The sequence below is a fragment of the Gossypium arboreum genome, chromosome 10, assembly GCF_025698485.1.
Source record: "Gossypium arboreum isolate Shixiya-1 chromosome 10, ASM2569848v2, whole genome shotgun sequence".
Classification (NCBI taxonomy): domain Eukaryota; kingdom Viridiplantae; phylum Streptophyta; class Magnoliopsida; order Malvales; family Malvaceae; genus Gossypium; species Gossypium arboreum.
The window spans coordinates 13,528,475-13,546,517 of NC_069079.1; the positions used below are offsets into that span (position 1 = coordinate 13,528,475).

At 34.9% G+C, this 18,043-nt stretch overlaps 2 long non-coding RNA genes across 2 annotated transcripts; one reads left to right on the forward strand and one right to left on the reverse strand.

Annotated features, from left to right (window-relative positions):
- Positions 1-15,118: 15,118 nt before the first annotated feature.
- On the reverse strand, positions 15,119-17,793 carry LOC128281624 (uncharacterized). Its single transcript, XR_008271873.1, has 2 exons — positions 17,658-17,793; positions 15,119-17,301 (listed from the first exon to the last, which is right to left on the reverse strand). It is a non-coding gene; the product is annotated as an uncharacterized LOC128281624 (long non-coding RNA).
- On the forward strand, positions 17,284-17,964 carry LOC128281622 (uncharacterized). Its single transcript, XR_008271872.1, has 2 exons — positions 17,284-17,689; positions 17,785-17,964. It is a non-coding gene; the product is annotated as an uncharacterized LOC128281622 (long non-coding RNA).
- Positions 17,965-18,043: the final 79 nt, after the last annotated feature.

Below are 18,043 nucleotides of genomic sequence, written 5' to 3' on the forward strand. Positions count from 1 at the left end.
CAAACTCGCACACTTAGTGCTGTACAATTTTAAACCCGCACACTTAGTGCCAATCTTGTCACCGTGTCCATTTATACCCGCACACTTAGTGCCGAGACCAATACCTTATGTATTTTGCTGCCTTTATACATTCAACAATGGCATCATTCCATACACATACATTTCCATTTACACACCAACTCATTTAAACACATTTGCATATATATATTGATCATTTAAATCAACACCAAATATACGCTTAATGACTTACCTTGTGTTGGGTAAAACAGTCCAAGTCGGCTACTCGATGACCTTCGTCTTTCCCTTGCTTGATTCTCCTTCTTTAACTCCTTGAGCTTAATCAATAAATCAACTAGTTTAACCCTCTTGCTAAACATTCACAATTCAATTACACATGCATATGTATGTTTGTATATTCGCAACCATCCTCACTTATTACCCATTTGGTCAACAATCTAAGCCAAGATAAGGCTTCAATATGGTTGCCTCTAACCGAATACATGCACACCAATCTACTTCCTTTGGCGAATATGCATGTCTATATGGAGGCTAATTTTACACTTAATACTACAAAAAAACAGCATACATTTTCCTAATTAACGATTACATATTGTAGTTCTATACACATCTCTCATTTATTTCATAACCGAAACAACATCACAAGCAAATAGACACCTTAAAATAGTATACTTGTCATACCAATTCATCATGTGCAAACATATATTCATGTAGGTGCAATGGCGAATTCTCAAGTGGCTTATATCCAAATATACACACATATCCAAAGCTTAAATCTTACTTACCATGCAACATGCATGAATCATACTTATGGATACAACATGGCGAATACCACAACACCATACCGCTTCAATTTGGTCATGGTTAAACAAAGAACTTAGTATCTCATTCAAAATGCTAAAAGAAAATCTAAGAATCCTCAATCTACCATCACATGAATCATTATCAAGCTTGATATTTAGCATGCAATGGCATTAACACCATATTCACTTTGGCGAATTTCATTCCCATGACATAACAAAGATTTGAATCATGGGCTAACAAGAACATCAAGCTAGCAACTAAAATATACATGAATCTCATGGCAAAACATCAAACTTACCTTAATCTAGGTACAAGTATCGCCAAACCTCCTCCTAAACCTCTTCCAAACCAACATGAAACAAGAATTCCTTCCTTCCTCCTTAGAATTTTCAGCCCAAAGGAAATGAAAATGATGAACAAAAATTCTTCTTTCTTTCTCCACACTCACGGCAACAAGGGCATCCAAGCTCATCTTTCTCTTTTTTTTTCATTTTTTATGCTTATTTTTATTATAATACTTCCTACATAACTCACTAGCCAAACATGTTGGAAACATGTTTTCCTTGCCCATCATGCCCACCTTGGCGGCCACTATAGTCAAATTTGGGGAATTTGACATGCAAGGACAACATTTCCTAGTGTGCATCAATAGACCACTTCCACATTTGCCTATCTCAATTCTAATTTTCTCACACAAGTCCTTTCTAGTGAAATTCACCTTTATAACACTAAATCAATCATCATAAAATGTCATACATGAGCACACACATATTATAGGCATCAAAATAAATTTTTAATTATTTTTATGCCTCGGTTTTGTGGTCCCGAAACCACATTCCGACTAGGGTCAATTTTGGGCTGTTACATTAATAATTCATATATAACTTTGTTGATGCCAAGTTTGTGATAAATCGAGAAATGAGATTGGGTTACTCACTGAGTTGCAAAACAAAAGGAAATTATGTAACACCGCTCATTTATCCTGATGTTCAAAATGAATAGGATATGATATCGGAGCACTTTCTAAACCATAGTAAAAAAATTCCATTGATAAAACACTATTTGGTAACCTTATAGAATTTATTTTAAACAATTCTCAATGTTTAAGAAAGAGTAATATACAATTTTCGAAATCATTTTGGGTCATTGAAAATATGTTAACACCTTTTTAGTTCATGAACCAAATGTTTGAGGCTTTTCGAGCTGAGGGAAAAAAATTTTTTACCAAACTTGAAACTCTAAAAACATTTTCATAAAATCATTGATCCAAGTTTTGACCAATTAAAATACTTTAGAGACAATTTAAAACCATTTTAAAGATGCCTGGGGTGGTTGGAGTTGCTTAGGATTTAAAACAGATCCCGAAAAGTCAAAACAATTCAAAACAGTGCAGTTTCTTGAGTCTAGGGCACTTGTTGCTGTAGAAGCGCCTAAGTGTACTCATACAGGTACTCCAGACAGCACGTTGAGGCCTTCTAACACACTCATGTTGATACTTCTAAGCTATTCTATCGATACTTCGAACTCTAAAGCCAAAAATTGCCTTGAAACACCCATTTTTCATCCCCAAACTTCACCATCACGAAAACCAAACTTTGGGATCTTAAAAATCACATGCTATTAACCGATAACGAACATCAAAACACCTTCAAATGAGTTGTTTATAAAACACACTTTGAGATTAACAAATTTCCAATTAAAACTTAGCATAAAAAATAAACAATTGGAATGAAAACTTGTCAAATATGCATACTTCTTGAAACCATTTTAAAATGTATATAACCTCTTCAAAACTAAGTTCCAATTAAATTCAAACAAGATCATGCATGCCACCATTTCAAAACCATAACAAATTGTCTCAAAGTCATCCAAATCATGTTCAAAAGTGAAAACCATTAACACAACCATTACAAATTATGGTATTGTGAAACAAATATGTATGTATTCTTGGAAGACCTTTCTAGTACATGCCACTAAGAATGGTTATACAAATATAATTGTTTTATACCCTTTGAAAATGGTAATGGTGCATGCTTGTGATCTCAAGTTGTTCCAAGCCTCAAATCCAAAAACCTACGTGCAAAGACAATGGCGCATTAAGCGTAAGGCTTAGTAAGATAATATGGAAATACCTTATATAATTACATTTAAAATTGACGTTTAGACAATATACAAGGTTTTTAAACATTTAGAAGTAATGTAAATGTCAAATATATCACTATTCAGAAAACAGAGAGTAGTTTAGTACCGTAAAGAATGCGTATGAATATTTGCATCGAACCGTTTAAGTATTCACTTGTATCATGTCAAAATCAATTTAATTCTCATAGTCAAAATTATGTGGAAACTATAATAACAAAAGCGCTGAAGCATGGGTGTCCAAATACCAGACCAGGATCACACCATAGTGCCAGGAACAGGAGAATCCCGTATTGGTATGCCAATCATATCCTAACTATTTAACTAAGCTACTAGGGTTATGTTTCATTACTTTTAGAGTATTAGTAAGTTCCATATCAAATTTGATATAGTTTAAGAACAATATTCGTGCTTTAGCCACTAAAATAGAAAATTATCCGTTCCATTCATAATAGTAAATCATTGTATTACAAATCAAAACTTTCATTTACATCTTCATAGGGAGATGAGACTTCAATCGGGAATCACTATCCTAGTTTTCATGTCATTAACTATATTTTACATTATTTGACATTGATTGATTTTTTTATAAACAAGTCCAAAACCATATTTTAGAAACATTTACCTATCAATATACGTTAATATGCTCATAAAAATTAATAAATCAAATTTTAAAGCATAAAATAAGTAATTTTAGAGGTATACATAATATCTTACCATACAAAACTGTAAAAATAGTGGAGAATCTCCCTTTCTAGCTTAGTCCACTATTTTCCCTTTCTCTTTGCCCGTATTTCTTCACCCTTCTTTGATTTTTTCATGATCTAACAAAAAATCTAGTAAATATCAAAATATTAAATAGTCATTAATATAGCTTAACAACACCCAAAACTAATAATAAACATGAGTTCATGCATGAGTGAGATGAGAACTACAAAACTCATACCTTGATAATTTTCTTTCTCCCTCCTATTACATTTTCTCACATTGAGGCTTAAACACTAACTTCTTGAGTGATAGAGATGATAAGGAATATAGCTAAATCAAGATTTTGGTGAGGAGATTTTACAAAAAAAATAATGAAAAATAGGGAGGGAATGAGTGAAAATGAAGGAAAACCCAAGAAAAATATGAAAAATATGAGAGGATTTTTCTCATCATTTTAATTATTTTGGTGTTATAAAATAATACCACATGGATCAACAAGTCAAAACAATTTTAACGTGTGATCAAAAAGTTGTTTATTAATAAATAAAAAATCAATTTCAAAAGCCTTATGATCATCTCATTACCATAATTCCATATTTAAACTAATATTTGATGTCATATAGATTCTAAGTGTCAAAAATACTATCACACCCAAAAAATCAGGTTAGTAGAAATTGGGTTAGTGAAACTAAGAGTGGTCATATCCTGTTTTGGAATTAAAGTTGTGGAAATTTTGTCAAGTAGTTTGATTTGTCTTAGTGAATAAGTGTTTTAAGAAGAGTGTGAGAGGTTTTGGGTTCGAATTTTTTTCCCTTGAATTTTGTTAAATTTTTGTCTAATTCCCATCTTAGACCTTTTTGCTTAAGTAATATTTTCACGCAACTGATAATAGAATGAGCCTACTGGTTCAGTAGTAAGGTTTCGACTTACCTTCTGGTCTTGTGTTTGAATCCCTACGTGTGCATATAGAAAAAAGCTTATTTCCCTCTTACTCTATCGCCCAAGTGGTTAGTAGTTGGGCCAAATTCAAATTCAGGGATATTTGATAAGTTGTTAACTAATCTGTTTGGGTAGGATTTTATTAGATATTTTTATTTAAAAATATAAAGTAATTATCCCCAAAAATTTTCCCAAACTCACATCCCACTCTTTCCTCCACTCTCCCATTTTTTAGTTTTGTGTATTTTGCGATTGGAATATATTTTTTTCATCAGGTTTTTTTCTGTTCCTAAAGTTTTCTTTGTGATTTTTTTAAATACTCATAATTAGACTTTTGATCATGCCATTTTCGTTTCTCCTTCTATTTTCTTATTTTCTTGTCTTTCTCGATTTTCATCTTTACGTTCTGCCAAACGGTTGTTCTTCTTCGGGTAAGTTACGAGTGTTCTTCTTTTTATGATGCGATTTTGTTTAAATTTTTCTTGAGAGAGTGGGAGGATTATTTGATTGATGGCTAACGGTTTCAGATTTTTCTAATTTGTGATTTTGTTAGGTGCAAATTAGGTAGCGCATAATACCCTCCGGCAAATAAGGTTGTCATTGATTTATATCAAGGGTAAGGACTATTTTGGTATGTTTAGGCTAATTTTCTTACAGTTAAGGACTTAATAATTAGTTTGTACTTGGTATCGTTGCTAATTCGATTCGTTCTGAATGTCGTTTTTAGGTTCTAAAATTGCTATTGTTGTGTTGGCATTGAAAAACGAACAGGTGTGTGACTTAAACTCATAAAAATAGTGTTTAGCAAAAAGCCAAAAAACTCATTATCGATGCCACGCAGCCGTGTATCAAGCTATGTGAGCGACTATATGGGCCACACGGGCGTGTGCCAGGCCATGTGGGTCACATTGGCTGGGTTATTTGGGTTGTCTAGGCAACACGGTCATGTGTTAGACCGTGTGTCCACACGAGCTGGGCCAATTTGGGTATGTGAGCCCATTTTCTGAAAATTGTCACCTAGGGCCATTTGATCTATGACTTGTAATTAGACTTTCTGTAGGGCTCATACTGTTTAAATAAGGCTTGGAAACAAGGAATCTATTAATATGCTTTTGTATATGATGCGTTTTAGGTATACAAAATATATTTGCATGACTTGATATTGATTGTTCTGATGGTATATTCTGATTTGCTATGTTTGTATATGTGTGTATGATGTGCCAAATAAACAAGTTGATGTAATTCCTCAAAATTTCGTCATAACATCTAGACTGGATTTAAGGTGTTCCATTTAGTGGTATCAAAGTGAGGTTGCAAAACTCAAGCTATGATTTTTGGGTTCAAAAATCTCCATGAAATATGTTTTAAATAAATTGAATTTTTGAATAATTTTGATATTTGTGGTTTATAAAAAATGTGTATTCAGATTTTGATTATTTTTATATTTGAGTCTATAAAAAGAGAATCTGAGACTTCGGTGTTGATCTTGTAAGTATCTTTACTTTAGCCATACTAGATAAACTAGCAAAACTGTAGTTCTAGCCAAAGACTGTGGTAGTTTTGTAAAAAAAACTCAGCTAAAACTGTAACAGCCCATTTTTAATCAAATAGAAATAGTGGTTTCGGGACCACGAATCTGAATTCGAAATTACTATCTTATTATGTTAATGTCTATAGTATGATAATATGTTTGTGTGAAAATTTCATTAAGAAATTTTATAGTTTGAATAGTCAATTTGATAAAAATGACTAAATCGCGTAAAGTGTAAAAATGGAATTCCATTAGCTAAAGGTAACTAATAGCTATGGATTCTTAATGTAGAAGTTCTTAAGTGGTAATTATACCATTATTAACTTGAGTGGAAAATTATGGATAAGTATTAAGTGATTTTTATGTTTTATAATTAAGGTTATATTTGTAAATTAGTAATTAAACTTAAAATAAATAAAAGAAAGGGCATTATAATCATAATCTTCTTCATCCAACCGATTTTAACAAAGAAAAGAAACATTTTTAAGGTTTGAAATTTGAAAACTTCAATCTTGGCAATTAGATATGCACTTTGTCCCGTTTTTAATGATTTCTATGTTTTTGTGATCGTTGCAACTAGGTCTAGCTAGCCCAGGGACTATTTTGCAAAATTGTCAAAGATTTTGAATGTTTCCATTGATGAATAAGCATGTGTTTTGATGTTTGATGATAGATTATGAATGTTTGTTGTGAATTATACAAGTTTTGTTAAGTGATTTTTAATGAAAATGCAAATTAAAATTGTGAAATGTGTAAATTTAGTGGTTAAAATGTGAAATAAATGAAAATTTTGGGCTGCTATGAGCATAATAAATATTTGGCTAGGCTTGGGTTGTGATGAAATTGAATGAATTTTATTTTACGAGTCTAAGAACTAAATTGTAAAAGATGTGAAACATTAGGGGCAATTGTGTAAAAATGCTTTAAAGTGAAGTTTGGACTAAATTGAATAGAGAGATGATTAAATAAGTTAATTTTGATTATATTTAGATCAAGAAAGATGAAATACGGATTTAGATCGGAGAAAGAACAAGGTTACAGAATAGTTGATTCGTTTCATCGTTTTAGCATCCGAGGTAAGTTCTTATGTGATAAATTTCATTATAAATGTATTTTAAATGCTTTGATATTGCATAAACTGTGATTACGAGACTATGCATATGTTCGATAATGATTTGACGACGATTCGGCATTTGAAATCCCGGTTGAACCTTAGGAATAGATTAGGATACTAGTGACATGTAATTAGGGAATTATTGTGATTATGTTATCCAGGTGCTGGTCCTATACATCCTACCGATAGCTGAGTATACCGGCATGTGTTGCGGTTACTTGACAGCTTGTGTGAGCAGCACCGTGTAGCTATGTCTTGACCCACAGCTTGTGTGAGCAGGCCCGTTGATAGCTCTAGTGTGAGCAGTATATGTGATATGAGATTGAGATAGCTTCGGCTATATATGTGGCACTTTGAGTGCGAGTTTCCCATGTATCCGATAGTATTCTGAATCGTTCAACGGGTAAATAAAATATGTGATTGTGTATGAGATTGATACGATATGGTACAGGTATGTACATGAACCTTATAAGCTTAAATCGAAGAAGTTGTGAAGTTCATATAAAATATTGTGATTGAAAATGTAAAAGGATTGTTAAATAAATGAATTACATGTTGATATGTTTAAATTGATAATTTGTATATTCATGTTAAGATTGAGTTTATTTCATATGAGCTTACTAAGCTATAAAACTTACTTGGTTTATTTTTCTATGTTTTATAGTGACTTCAAAGCTAACTCGGATCCGGGGATCGTTGGAGACTTCATCACACTATCCAACTATCAATTTGGTACTTTTAAGCTTGTGTTTTGGTCATATGGCATGTATAGGAACGTTGGTCATTTTGGTATATTTTGTAATGTGCTGTGCCATTTAAGTTGGCTTGTAAATGCTTATGTTGTGGTTTGTGTATATAGCCATATGAGTTAGCTTACTTTGGTTGATTTAGTTATGTATATAAATGTATGTATATGGCTTATTTATGAATTTGAGGTTGGTTTTGTGGTGCTTATTGATAGTAGATGTTGTGGTTGTCAAATGATAGAAATTAGAGAAGATATGTGCTTGTGAAATTGAGCATAATGATGCATGTCTAAAAATGTTTACCTAGTTGAATGGCATAAGTGAAGTTTTGTGTGAATTGGATGGTACATTGTGGAATTGATATGTTTTGTATTGGTTGGTGTTGGAAATGGTATGAAATATGATTAAGAAAGGTGGATTGAATCCCTATTATATGTTATATTTTGGTGCTAATTGGGTTGATGTAGGTATGCATAAGATAGCGTGGCAATATGGCTTGGGAAATAGCCTATTTTTGTCTAAACGGACAAAGACACGGGTATGTGTCTCAGCCATGTGTGATACACGGTCATGTACACGGTCGTGTTTCCCCTGGTGTTGAAATTAAAATTAAGTTAGTATGCTCCACACAGCCTCACACACGAGCGTATGACCTGGCCGTGTGGCATAAGTCAGTATACCCTATAGGTTTGGCACGGCCTAGTACACGGCATGGAACACAGGCGTGTATGGCCATTTTTATGGTACACGGGTATGTGTGTTGGCCGTGTGACCAAGTCAGAGAGTTTCACGAGATTCGGTACGAGCTAAGACACGGCCATGTGCTTCCATTTCGAATGTCCACACAGCCTGTGACACGGGCGTGTCTGTTGGCCGTGTGAGACACACGACCGGGCCACACGGGCATGTGTACCCTATTTTTGAGAAAATTTCTTTAGTGTTCTAAAAGTTTTTGAAGTTATCGGTTTAGTCTCGAAAAACCCCAAATGCATGTTTAGAGCCTCATAAGCTCGTATTAGGGACAAAATATTTGGTTTTGAATGGAATGTATATGATTTGATTAAATGTATATTTAAAATGTGGTATAATTCTGGTAATGCTCCGTAACCGTATTCCGGCGTCGAATATGGGTGAGAGGTATTACAAAAACTCTAGACTTAGGACTTTTAATAAACCTAAACTAATTCATAAAATTTCTGAAACTATACATTAGTATAATGAGTACTCATGGTCATGATGTGTGAGGGTGTGGTGGACATAGCCGAGTGACTTTAGCTGAGTCTCTTCTTGGGACAGTAAGCCCAATCTAGAAATTTGCGAGTCTGCTAAGATGTCTGAATATGAGGGCGGTAATCATGAAGTTTGGGACACTATTGTGCCCTAAGATGTGTTTAGAGATTTACAGAGGGTCAATGAGACCCGGATCTGTGGGTCAAGAATCTGTAATTAAGAAACCTTAGATGTATCAAGCCAAGTTAGCGAAATAGAGTAAACGCTCAGAGGGCGAGATTAAAAAAAGGAATAATGTGTGAAATAAAAGGAATCCTGGTCTTGTTGACTTGAATTAACGACCAAGGAAACAAGCTAGAATATACAGGCCTCAACTGGGTGAGGCAATTGTGAATGTGGATCAGATTCTGATTTGTACTTATTGTGATAGGAGCCATTCGGATGAATGTTGGAGGAAAATAAGAGTATATTTTAGATATGGATCCATTGAGCATCATCTCCATTGTTTGCGACATTCTCTAGGTCGGATAAAAGTTTCGACTCAAAAACAAAATCGAAGATTGGGTTATGCAACTAGGCGTTAAAAGGATCGAGACGCATCTGGCAGCAATCTAGGTACTTCTGCGATTCATTTCAATTGTACTATGCATTGATAAGAATCAGTTTTACCTACATGTTTATGGTAAATGATGTTTTGGAGAGTCTGGAGTTATAGGATTGGTAGTGATATTTCTGTAAAAGTTTATGGAGGCAACCCGAGTTGGTGAGTGGGGAGTTCATTAAAAATATTATTTGGATTGAGAGTGAAATATTGTTTGGATTACATTAGAATCAGAGTTGTGTAGCGGTAGCATGATGGTCAGTTTGGAGAGAGGAATTTAAGATTTTGCGGTTAAGTGATTGGTGTGACAGTAGGAATTTTGAGGGTAAAATTCTTTTAAGGGGGAGAGTTGTCACACCCAAAAAATTGGGTTAGTAGAAATTGAGTTAGTGAAACTAAGAGTGGTTACGTCCTATTTTTGAATTATAGTTGTGAAAATTCTGTCAAGTAGTTTGATCTAGTTTAGTAAATAAGTGTTGTGAGAATAGTGTGAGAGGTTCTCGGTTCAAATCTTTTCCCCTTGAGTTTTGTTAAAATTTTGTCTAATTCCCATCTTGGACCTTTTGGATTAAGTAATATTTTCACGCAATTGATAACAAAATGAGTCTGTTGGTTCAGTGGTAAGGTTTCAACTTAACCTTTGGTATTGTATTTGAATCTCTGCGCATGCGTATGGAAAAATTTTTATTTCCCTCTTACCGTGCCGCCCATGTGGTTAGTAGTTGGGTCAAATTCGAATTCTAGGATATACGATAAGTTGTTAACTAATCTGTTGGGTAGGATTTTATTAGATGTTTTTATTTAAAAATATAAAACAATTATCCTAAAAAAATTTCCCCAACTCACGTCCCATTCCTTCCTTCACTCTCTCATTTTTCAGTTTTGTGCATTTTGCTACTGGATTATCTCTTTTCCATTGTACCTTTTTTCTGTTCCTAAAGTTTTCTTCTTTATGATTTGTTTTAAATACTCATAATTAGCCTTTTGATCATGCCATTTTCGTTTCTCCTTCTATTTTATTATTTTTTTCTTTTTCGATTTTCATCATTTTATTTTGCCAAATGGTTGTTCTTCTTTGGCTAAGTTATGGTGTTCCTCTTTTTATGATGGGGTTTTGTTTTTCTTGTTCTTGCAAGAGTGAGAGGATTATTTGATTGATCGTTAGCGGTTTCGAATTTGCCTAATTTGTGATTTTGTTAGGTGCAAATCAAGTAGCGCATAATACCCCTCTAGCAAATAAGGTTGTCATTGATTTCTGTCAAGGGTAAGGAACTATTTTGGTATGTTTAGGCTAATTTGCTTGCGGTTAAGGATTGAATAATTAGTTTGGCCTTGGGATCGTTGCTAATTTGGCACATTTTGAATTTCATTTTTAGGTTCTAAAAATTGCTATTGTTGTGTCGGCATCAAAAAACGAAAAAGTGTGTGACTTAAACTCGTAAAAATAGTGTTCAACAGAAAGCTTAAAAACTCACTGACCATATGGGCCACACGGGCATGTGTTAGGTCGTGTGTTAGCCCATGTAGATGACACAAGATAGGCCAGTTCAACCGTGTGGGCCTACACACATTTTCTGAAAATTGTCACCTAGGGTCGTTTGATCTGTGACTCGTAGTTAGATTTTCTGTAAGGTCCATATTGTTTAAATAAGGCTTGGAAACAAGGTATCTGTTAATATGCTTCTATATATAATGTTTTTAGGATATGCGAAAATATTTGCATGATCTGATAATGATTGTTCTGATGGTATGTTATGTTTGTATATGTGTGTATGATGTGCGATTATGTTAATTTGTATTTCTAAATCTTTTATATGACCATGCATGTGACGTTATGGAAAATTTTATTTGTTTATGTTGTATTTGTGATACGTCTGTTCTATTCAAGCATGAAATGTCATGCCTTTTGATCTCTGATATTGCACGGCTTCATGTTTTATATGTTTTTCATTCTAATTTAGTACATGCATGTCATGTCACATTGTATGGGGTTTGGGATAATATGTAAATGAGGGGGTTCGAGCAGTTTAATGATCTACATTATCTAGTGATTTATCTACATTTCTATCAGGCAGCTTGTCTGCAATTACGGTGGTTCTACCACATATGTTTAATCTGGTAGCTGGGTTGTAATATAGTGGTTTGACCACATATATCTGATCTGGCAGTTTTAACTGCAATCTCTGATGGCATTGACCATAACTATTCTGTTGGTATGATTTGGTTAGATGAGTTCTAGGGAACTCTATTTTGGTGTGTAGCAGAATTGGGTAGGAAGTTTTTTGAAAATCTGCACTATGATTTTTTGAAAAATACGACATTGTATAATCATGCATTCTCAATTCTATTTAATTGTTTGTTATGAAATTTTATGTGATTAGGTGATTTGTATATTGTATTGTGTGTGTGATCTCAGTTTGAGCTTTAGTTATACATCGAGTTTTATAGTTCACCCCTTTGTTTTATCTCTGACTTTTCAGGTAACTGTGAGTTTAAGAACGGATGGCATGTCATAGCTCGGATTGTTTCTTGATTAATAAAATAAGATACTTTACGTTTTAATTATTTTGGATTGTAAATTTGTTTAGAATCATTTTTGGTTTTTGTTTTATTTGTTTGTTTTTTAGTATTTTAACATGAAACTGCAGAACCACACGGGTTAACAATTTAAAATTTGGTTTTCAAAATTAAAACTTTAAAAAATTTTCACTGCAAAATTAAGTAACATATTAAATGTTTTTCTAAAAATAAACAAATAGTTTTAACGTATGTTTGCCTTAAAGCTGGAAAAGATTTGTCAAATTTTACGTTTTCGAAACGCACTTTGAGTTTGATTAAAACAAAAATTTTTAAACAAGTTGATGTAATTACTCAAAATTTGGTCATAACGTTTAGGCCGAGTTTAGGGTGTTACAAATACCCTCTTTGATGGTAAAATTATCATTTTGCCCTTTTTCCAACTTCACGATTTTTTCTCAAAACTTAATACTCATGCCAATCTAAGTTATTAATTCTTATCTAACTCTCGATATAAGTCCTTGAGCTGTGAGAATTACAATTTTCCCATTTTTGAAGAAAATAGGAAAATTACAACCTAGTCTTTGTACTATTTGATTTTATTCAATTTTGTCCCAAAAGTAATTTCCATCTCAGCACGTCTCATTCTAATCCATTCTACGTCAAGTGATCCATAATAAATCTTATTCTCCATTTTTAGATTATTTGCACTTAAGTCCTTATACTCTTCAAATTTTACAATTTAGTTTTTTTGTTAATTTTCACTTTTACAGTTCTTCTCACATATCTCCATGTTCAATTTAAAATTTCTCCATATCTCCATATCTCCATGTTAAAAAGCTCCTTTTGTATTTCCAGATCGGATCCCACTACAAACTTCCCTTTTCTCCTAAAACGTACCATCCCACCAATTTTTTGGATGTGAGTTGAAATTCTGTTGCAATTCGACACACAACTTACTTAGCTTCGGGTCGTGTTTCTATAACTACTGCACATGGTCACAACTCCGAAACAATATAACTTCCCACTATTGGGAAAAGCTACTCCGAGGAATAATCGGGTTACCGAAAAAGAGCATCGACCATCATATTCTTACTCCCTTTCTTGTACACAATATCAAATTTATATCTTAGCATTTTGGCAACCTATCTTTGTTAGAAGGGCGTGATAGCCTGTTGATCGGAAAGGAATCAGAGGCTCTGATGGTCAGTTTGAATCTTGAAATGCCGACCTACCAAATATTGATGTCATTTCTTAACAGCTAATAATATTTCTAGCATCTCTTTCTTGTAAATAGACAATGCCTAATATCTCACCCCTAAGGTCTTGCTGAAAAATGCCACTGAATGACCCTGTTGATAGAGGATGGCCCCGACTCCAATGTCGTTGGCATCTATGTCAACACGAAATTCCTTGTTATAATTGGGTAACACAAGAACAGGGGTTGAACTGATGGCCACTTTTAATGCTTGGAAAGTTTCACCGGCTGACTATGTCTATGTCCACTCATTCTTATTCAAAAGTCTGGTATGTGGTTTAGCAATGGTACCATACCCCTTTATGAACCGTCTATAGTACCCTGATAATTCCAAAAATGATCTAAGCTCCTTGACTGATCTTGGTTTAGGCCAATTTAACATGTTATTGGCCTTCGATTGATCCATCGCCATGGTGCCACAAGAGATAACATAGCCTAGGTACTCAATGTTAGTGGCCCCAGACAGACACTTATCTTTTTTGGAAAACAATTGGTGGAATCACAACAAGTTCAACACCCTTTATACCTGTAGCAAATGCTCAGACCATGAGCTAGAATATACCAATATGTCATCGAAGAAGACGAGTACTGATTTCCTCAACAAAGACTTAAAGATTGAATTCATTAGAGTCTAGAAGGTGGATAAAGCGTTAGTAAGTCCACAAGGCAGCATTAAAAATTCATAATTACCTTCCTATTTCCGAAAATTGGTCTTGTAGATGTCCCCTTCATGCATACAGATTTGATGATAACATGATCGAATGTCAAGTTTAGAGAAAAACATTGTCTAACCAAGCTTGTCTAATAGTTCTTCTATTAATGGAATAGGGAAGTTGTCTTGTGTATATCCCCTTTATGCATGTGGATTTGATAATAACCTAATTGAAGGTCAAGTTTAAAGAAAAATATTACCTGACCAAGCTTGCCTAATAGCTTATCTATTACTGGAATCGAGAAGCTGTCTCTGATAGTCAGCTGATTTAATTACCGATAATCCACACATAGTTGCCAACTTCCATCTTTTATTTTTACCATTACAATTGGAGAAGTAAACTCACTGTTATTGTCTCTTATAATTCCATTGTGTAGCATCTCATGTACCAATCGTTCCATCTCGTTCTTCTGGATGTTTATCAACAATTTTCTTGTGTAAGCGGGGATCCGGTATTTTTTGAATCCTTGTGTAAGGAATTACAAAAGAAATTCTTTCAACAAAGATATGAATTAGAAATGATTGGTCGACGAAATATGAACCAGAGATTGAATCTTAATATACCTCAGAACGATACATTTTTGTTACCGCGAGATATATTGGCAGTTGCTGATCGTTTGATTGGAATAAAATTTGGAATGGGTACACTTCACGATATGAATCATTTGAAAAATAAGCATATTTTTCTGTAGCAGATCTCTTACAAGATCAATTCGTATTGGCTCTGGTTCGTTTAGAAAATGTAGTTAGAGGAACTATATGCGGAGCAATTAGGCATAAATTGATACCGACTCCTCAGAATTTGGTAACTTCGAATCCATTAACAACCACTTATGAATCCTTTTTCGAATTACACCCATTCCCTCAAGTTTTGGATCGAACAAATCCATTGACACAAATAGTGCATGGGAGAAAATTGAGTTATTTGAGCCCCGGAGGATTAACCGGGCGAACTGTTAAGGGTAGCAATAAGGTTTCATCTTAACTAACGCTGATTCATCCTTGAGTGGAATGCAATGATCTTGTAAGCATGATGGGGGTAACCCAGTTGGTGTTTGAAACACCTTATGGAACGCCTCTAAGAGATTAAGCAAATCCTTAGAGATTGGTTTAGGTGACAATTGTAGTGACGCATGATCAGCAGTAGCCACTTAGAGTGTATAGGGCCCCAAGAATTCCCCGTGATGGAAAAACTTCTAGCAACCTCACGATCCCACAAGACTTGTATAGCCCCTGACTGAATGCCCCGTAACAAGCATATGTTTTCTTTATAGTTTAACTGCATGGTCAAAGCCTTGAAGTCCTAAGGAATGCTTCCCAATGATAGGAGCCACTGCACTCCCAAAACCATATTACACCCCTTAACTGGTAGAACAAAAAATTCTATTGAAAAACTCAGCCTTTGGGTGAACACATTACCCCTATTAGCCACCATGACCTTCAATTTATGTTCTTTACTGAAGGATATGGCAAGCTATCTCACCAACCTTGCACTTATGAAATTGTGCGTACTTCCTAAGTAAACTAAAATAAAACATGAGCAGTTCCCACAGATGCTGCCACCTTCATCGTATGGTTACCTTGGGACCATTGGATAGCATGGAGTGAAAGTATAAGATCTTGAACCATCATTTTGGTTAGAGAACCCTCCGATTGATCAAAATCCTCGTGGGACTCCTCCCTTTCCCTATCCAATTTTGATTCCAATAAAAACTAATATAGCTAAAACCTAACACATTTATAGCCCACACTATATTTGGAACCACACCAAAAGCACAATCCCTTCATCCTCCTATGATCAATCTTTATGATTGTTAATGTTCTTTTAAACTTCATGGATGAACCTATTGCCATGACTGATTTGTGAGTTACACTCGGGCCAGTAGAGTTACTACTACTATGAGTTCCCCGTGGAGGTAGTTTATGGCTTTAAAGTCTGAGAAACGACAGTTGTATAAGTCGAGGATTTTGAAGTTGTAGGACCCCCGTCAAGAACAACCTCCTAGGAGATTTTTGTAATATACCCTCCACTTGATGTGCTACTTGAAATCCTTCCACCAAAGTTTTCAGCTTAAACAACTATAGGTATTGCCCGATTTTAGTTTTCAAGTTGTTGGTAAATATGCTCAAGTCATATGGTTTGGGTAGCTGCAATTGATTCAACAAGCTAACAAAAGTTTCATGATATTAGTCCACCGACCCATGTTGCTTCAATGACACAAGTCAGACATGGGGTCTTAAAAATAACTCAATGCAAAGTGCTCCCACAGGCTCTGGTCATATATCCCTAAAACCAACATGTGGAAGCCTTCTTGCCTCTATGTATAAAACTGGTGCCAGTCGAGAGCCTTGCTCTTTAAGTGTAACATTACCATTCGGACCCTAACATTGGAAGGGATCCCCTCAGCCTGAAAATATTGTTCAAGTTTAGCCCACCAACCCTTAAAATCGGACCCGTCAAAACGTGGACATTCCAACTTGTGTGACTTAGGGAAATGTTCATTGACATGAGACCTCAAACTGACATCAACATTGGGCAAAAAGGAAGGAGTGTCCTTTGAAGGCGAATTAAAAGACGGTTCCCTAGGCGAGAACCCGGTTGGTAGCACGCCTAAAATCCCCTTCCCTTTATCACTCAACTATCCAGCAGGAACGGGAACAGATGACTATCCACCAACAACGGAAGCAAATGGTCGACCCAAATACAATTCCAACAAACTCTGCATTTCAGACTTGATCTGCCCCCGTAACCTATCTTTCAAGCCCCACAACTCCAGCTTAAGTTCCCCTTTGAACTCTATCCTTAATTCCTTCAAACCATCCTTCAATTTTGCACTCCACTGTGAAACGTCCTTCTACAGCTTTGCCACCGCCTGCTGCAGACCCCCCACATCCTTTTGAAGCCGAGTAGAAACATCGTTGCCAGACATCGCAGATCGTCAACTCTGATACCTTGTTGCGTTTTGCTTGAGAATTACAACACACTAACAGCAGAGAAACAACAACACAAGAAAGAAAATAAAGAAGTAGCAGACAAGAAAAGAAACAGAGATGACAATTAAGAAAAGAGACTTGTTTATTTTTCAAGCAGATATCCCTGCAACACCCCATATCTGCCTATTTAACGAAGTCTTGGTGTCGTTACAACCCAAATAATCAGAACCACCTAAGTATTTACAACCATTAAGATCGGAACCACCAAAACCATATGCTTTGACTTCCAAAACTCACCATATTATTCTTAAAACATAAAGAAACAAAACAACATGTCAATAGTGTAAATGAGCACGTGACAATGTAGCATCATTGAAATGAAAATTGCTAAAGAAAAATGGCGGACCTCGAAACTCCGACGTCGAAGATAGTTTTCAAGTTAGATTTTACTTTTGCTTTTTCTTTTTTTCTCTCTCATATGCCTCCTTTAAAATGGAAACCAAACTATCTAAAATCTTCTTTCCTGTTTGCAGTTTATGCAGCAGCAGCAGCAACAATTATAACCTCAAGGCTCATACCAGCAGCAATTTCCACCACCAAATTCAACAGGGGAGGGATGGGAGACCGTAGACTGAAGACGGGTGAGGGATTTGCCTAACCTCAGAAAGCCTGGTGAACCGATGAAGAAATGAAGAACATTGGAGAGTTTTGATTTAGATTTTAGAGATTTTAATTTGGGGGGTTTGATTTAAATTGCAGGGATTTAGATTTTAGGGATTTTGGAATACGAAT